Raw genomic sequence first — 6,076 nt, 5'->3', positions numbered from 1 at the left:
GAGAGAGAGAGAGAGAGGGAGAGAGAGAGAGACAGAGACAGAGACAGAGAGACAGAGAGACAGAGAGACAGAGAGACAGAGAGAGAGAGAGAGAGAGAGAGAGAGAGAGAGAGAGAGAGAGAAGACTGGGAGTTACTGAGGGTGTCTATTAGAGGACCTTTCTTAAAGAAAACAGCTTAGGTTCAGTGTAGGGGTGGGAAATTGATATGTCTTGTTGACTGTAGCTGTATTTCATTTAGTAGGGAGTGATATTTGGGAGGCTCTAGAATGAAAAGGACTAAAGAATGAAACATGGTAAAACATCATTTTTTTTTTCAACCTTTTTAATGTGATGTCTGACTCAGACCGGAATGACATGGGCTTTTTTCTATCTTGAGTTGAACCACCAGGGTTTCATCAAATGTCTTGGGAACAGAATCTACTTTCATGTAACCTAGGCTAGATTTTCCATAAAAGACAATGAAGTAATCCTCAAGACTTAAATAGCTCTGGGGAACAAGGACAGAGTCATTGGAAAAACTTTCTGGCCTCTTGGGTACAAAATCTGTGCATCTAGAGTCAAGGTTCTTCCCTTAGGCTTGAATAGATTTTAGATCAGCCATCCAGTACTGCAAATAGAGGTCAGGGGGCCATATCCAACTAAATACAATGTTAGACCCTTTCTGAATGTCCATATATAATCACTTACTGTGTGATAGGTATGAGGAATACAAACACAAAAACAAAACAATCTCTGCCTTCAAAGAATTTATGTTCTAAAAAAGAGGCACACGTACTTTTGTGGAAGGGGGAAATCAATTAGCTGACCATCCAATGGGAGAGGTAACATGCAATATACAATATGCAATATGTAAAATGAAAGATAACTTGATAGCTAGTTAGAAAGCTATATAGATAACAGACAGACAGACAAAATAGATAAGGAAAAATAGAGGGAAATCACTAGAAGCTAGCAGGTTTGGGAAATACTTCAGGTTAAAAAAATGAAATTTTATTGGGAATAAAAAGAAACTAGGAGATGATCAAGCTTTAAAATTTTGTACAACTTCCTAGATGACATATTTAAACATTCAAAATAGTTTTGCCTCACTCATGAAGACTGGGGAAAAAAATCTCAACCTATAGAGCTTATTCAGGGTTTATGTGTGTCTGTGTGTGTGTGTATGTTCTTATCTCTCTGTCAGTATTCCTTTGATTCTAATGTAAAAAGATAACAATTGCAAAAATATTATTAAAGATAAAAAACAGAATTCATATCAGTAATATATGTCATACAGCTAGTCCCAATTCTGCATGATTACACAGGCATCTAAGATGAGAGACCAAGAGTCATACTTGTTTGAAGTTTGAATACCTTGAGTCTCTACTCAGTTTATTTCATTTTAAAAATCCCTTTGATTAAATATTATGACATCGTGCATGGATGCTTTTATGCAGAGCATAACAAAAGTAGAATATTTTGTCCTGAATTGTTTTCTATTTCATAAAGGTTCACTTAATATTTATCTAACATCAATCTGTTCTCCTCTTTGAAAATCAATATCAAATGGTTGTCTTGCAGGATGGATATTTATATTTCATCATGTTTTTACTGATTGTTTATAGGTTCTTGGTCTAGAAGTAAAATGGAATGACTATTGAAAGCAAATGAAATTCTATTACATTTAATAAACATTTATTAATAATTTTTTTTAGGGATTGGGAATACATATGTGAAAAATACTCAGTTCCTAACCTCAAAGGCCTTACAATCTAGTTGTAGAGTAATACTTACACACAAATTCCTAGTGTAACAAAACAAGTTACAGAAGAAAGAAAAAAATCAAGAAGAGAAAGAGACAAAGAGGCAGCAGGAGAGGGGTGAAAGTGATTGATTATTCAGTTGTCAAACAGTTTCTCGGGAAGCCCAGAAAGAGGAGGGGAAGGTCAGTCTATCTTGATAAGGGACTCATTGCCAAGAAGTTAGTGTGATTTAAGGGATAGAATCAAGAGGCAAAGTACAAGTTATAAATCTGAAAATTTGGCTAATTGGTTGATTAAACAATAGGTCTCCTGCAAGAAAAGTATTCTCTAAACTTATTGGGCTCTATGATAAAAAGTGTACAGTTATAGTCTTTCAAAATGAGGGCTTATGGAGTTAGAGACACCTCCCTGACCTGGATCAGTCAAAGGAGAAGACTTCTTTTGCTCCTGAAGGACATAGCTTTGTTTAATTTATATCAAACACCCTTAACACTCTTTCTTCCCCCTCTTTTGCAAGGTATGCTTTCTTCTCTTTGCTAAGCCAGAAGGAGTAGAGAGGTGTTCCCTCAGCCCTGATAATTCTTTTCTTACCTATGTTGGCTCTGGAAATATATATATAAAGAAAGTCCAGTAGTTCACTGGACCATTTCCTTTATCAAACTTGCTAAAATTGAGATGTTCAGTATACTGTGGAATTTGTTGCCAATTCCCTAAATGTGAGCTGCCAGGATCACATGCCTGCTATTACAATCACTGTGCTACAGGATCACCAGGCCATCTAAAAATATCATTCTACTGGACTTCCACCTTGGCTTACCATGCTACTGTAATAGTAGTGGAATTTAAAGATCCCCCTTTATTGGCTTGGTTTTTTGTTTGATTGTGTTAAAACCCAGAGCTTGTGAATCCCACTTGTGGAATGGACTTCTTGATGTGAAAAGAGAGGGCTAAACTGGGAGGAGCTGGTGACAAAAATTTAGAGAGACACAAGCAAAGAGGGAGGCAGAAGAACTTTTTGGAAGAAGCATCTTAGAGGCAGAGAGAGACTGAGAGTATTGCTGAGGGCCACTTTGAATTGCCCAGGACTTTTGAGAGCTGCCACCCAGAGCTTCCAATGACTGAGGAGACGTGGCTGTTATGCTGGTACTTTGTCTGTCTGTTTTGATATTGTTTTGCCAGATTTGTCCACTGGTGAAGGACAGTGCTGTTGTTGCAGAGGTCTTGGAACCTTGCTGTTGGTTCAGAGCTCCTGAGACTGTTCTGCAGGCAGAGAATGAATTAATGAAGACACTGACAATGTATCTTGTGGCCTTGCTAAGCTTTGTCTCCCCAGGAACAAAGATTGCTGAGAACTTGCCTAGGGTCAAGGTTAAGAAAAGACCTCTCTTTGGGTATTAAATGCTGTGCTTAAGCTTGTTGTAACTCTGGGGTAGATGGTCTATTCAGTTGTAATCCAAGGGTGGGGAACTTTTGACTTTTTTGTGCTCTGTGATTGAACAAATGAATGTACTTTACTTATGATTGGAAACTAATCTCCATTTGAGAAGAAGGGCTTTGTGATGGACTAAATAAATGTACAGCCTAGGGGTGGAGTAGTATTTAGAAGAGGGATTTTGTGATTGATTAAATGAATGTAATGTCCAGGGTGGGGTAGTACTTGGAGATTATTGAATTACACTTGGTAAATGCTGTATTTTGAATGATGTTATATTTTGATTCTCTCTGTTCTTAATTTGTAAGTGAATAAAATGGAGAGCACTTATGCTGGTATTTTGAACCTTGTGAAGTTGCCTTTGCTTGGTATTACAGCTACTTTGACCGGGTGGGATTGATCAGAAACGAGAAGATTTTGAATAATGTCCCATAGTCATTGGAAGGCATTATAAGGAGATATTTTATATATAGAAGAACTTTCTGTACTTTCAAACTCTCCAAGAAGGAAGTAGACTACCTAAAAAAAAGTTTCCCATCAGAAAAATAAATGAATAAATAAAGAAATAAAGCCAAAACTAGTTATATCACTTTAAATTAGAGATGGTATTTGGAAGATTAACTTAGATTTCCTCTAAGATGTCTAACAATTTGCAGATTCTGTGATCCTCCAATAAATGGTTGTAATAGTAGGTATATTTTATTAATAAAATAACAAAGCACAGAAATAATATCTAATGCTTATATAGTACTTTAAAGTTTATAAAATTTGGCTCTTTCCCATCTCTCAAGATGGCAGACAAAAAGCCACCCAAGGAAAAGGTCAAAAAGGAAAAAAGAGAACAAAAAGGAAGATGTAGAAAGGTCAAAAAGCCTCAAAAGCATTGCAGTCGGAACCCAGTCCTGGCCCGAGGGATTGGTAGATACTCCAGGTCTGCAATGTATTACCAGAGAGCCATGTAAAAGCGGAAATACGCTGCCCCAAAAACCCGGGTTGAAAGGAAGAAGAAAGAAAAAGTGCCTGCTACTATCTCAAAGCCTGTTGGAGGCGATAAGAATGGAGGAACTCAAGGTAAAGATTCGCAAAATGCCTAGGTATTACTCTACTGAGGATGTGCCTAGAAAGCTGCTAAGTCATGGCAAAAAGCCCTTTAGCTAGCATGTGAGGAGACTGCGAGCTAGCATCAAGCCAGGTACCGTTCTGATCATGCTCACTGGCCGCCACAGGGGCAAGTGAGTGTTTTTCCTGAAGCAACTGGCTAGTGGCTTGCTACTGGTGACTGAACCTCTGACCATCAACCGTGTTCCTCTGAGAAGGACCCATCAGAAATTTGTTATTGACACTTCTAGTCAGGTTAACCTTTCAGGTAGGAAAATTCAAAATCATCTTACTGATGCTTACTTCAAGAAGAAGAGGCTCCGTAAACCTAGACACCAAGAAGGAGAGATTTTTGACACAGAAAAAGAGAAATACGAGATTACAGAGCAGTGGAAGGCTGATCAGAAAACACTAGACTCTCAGATCCTACCCCAAATCAAGAAAATTCCTCAGCTCCATGGCTACCTGCGTTCTGTCTTCTCTCTCCAATGGAGTTTTATCCTCACAAACTGGTGTTTTAAATGCCTTTCTTGCAGAGAACACTTATTAAAATATTTGCAATAGCAAAAAAAAAAGTTTATAAAATTTTAATATACATGAACTCACTTACCTCATTTCAAACTGGATTTCCCAGAGAAACTTTACACTCAAAATGATAATTGTAGAATTTAGTGTCTTTCCTACCAAAATCATCCCTTTTACAAACTTCCCTGTTCCCTTGAAAGAAATCCTTACAATCTTCGGATCTCTCATTTATCCCACAAATCCATACAGTTGTCAAATTCTACCATCACTACTTCCACAGCATCTCTTACACCAAGTACCATCTCTGTATTGAAATGGCCATGCAATACAACTTTTACCTGGGCTATTAAAATGATTGCCTAATTGATCTTCTTACTCAGTTCTCTCCCCCTTCCAAATCACCCTTTATATAGTTGCCATGGTTATTTTTTATCTCTCTCATTCCCCAACTCAATAAGCATGGGTGGCAGGGGGAGAAGGGGCTCCCTATTTTCTCTAGGATAAAATAAAAACAATTCACCACCTGGTATCAAACTATGTTCTAGTTTGTTTGTGTATTACTATCATGATCAAGCTGAACTGGACATTTTCCAGTCCTCATGCACATTTCTCTATATTTTCAGATATATTTATATAAACTATATAAGCTTTAGATGTAAATCTAGAGATAGATGGAAATTATGATAGAGACATAGACATAGACTGAAACACAGACCCAGACAGCTATGGATATGGAAATGGATACAGTTACAAATACAGATATAGACACAAAAACAAACATGAAAGTAGATATGAACATAGGCATATCCTACATATACTTACTGCAGGGATTTTCATAAACCAGTTTATATATATATATTCCCCTTACTCAGTAAATTCCAGTGGATCCCTATTACCTCCATATTGAAAGAAATAGTTCCCTGTGACATTTAAAGCTCCTAACACCTTGGCTGTTTTCTAACTTTCCTGATCATTACACTTTGCTCCCTTATACACACTCCATAATTACGTAAAGTTACACTGGCCTACTTCCTGTTCCTGACAAATGGCATTCTAACTCTCTTTTCCTTGGCTTTTAATTGGCTATCCCCCATGAATGGAATCCTTTCTTTTCATCTTGGAATTCTGAGATTTGTTCCAGATTTAGTTGAAATGTAGCATTCTACAAAAGGCATTCTCTGGTTCTCCTACTGTTATTTCTTTGAGATCACTTTCTATTTGACTTATATGTTGTATGAACATAGTTATTTACATGTTGCCTCATTGTTAGAGTGTGAG

At 37.3% G+C, this 6,076-nt stretch overlaps 1 long non-coding RNA gene across 1 annotated transcript; it reads left to right on the top strand.

Moving 5' to 3' along the window:
- The first annotated feature begins 4,252 nt into the window (after nucleotides 1–4,252).
- LOC138146746 (uncharacterized) lies at nucleotides 4,253–4,848 on the top strand. Its single transcript, XR_011164567.1, has 2 exons — nucleotides 4,253–4,413; nucleotides 4,546–4,848. It is a non-coding gene; the product is annotated as an uncharacterized lncRNA (long non-coding RNA).
- The last annotated feature ends 1,228 nt before the right edge of the window (nucleotides 4,849–6,076 follow it).

The sequence above is a fragment of the Petaurus breviceps genome, unplaced genomic scaffold, assembly GCF_028583685.1.
Source record: "Petaurus breviceps papuanus isolate PSGF00001 unplaced genomic scaffold, PetGlider_PUasm1.0 90769, whole genome shotgun sequence".
Taxonomy (NCBI): domain Eukaryota; kingdom Metazoa; phylum Chordata; class Mammalia; order Diprotodontia; family Petauridae; genus Petaurus; species Petaurus breviceps.
Note: the sequence above shows the minus strand (reverse complement) of the source record. Positions and strands in the feature narration are given on the sequence as shown.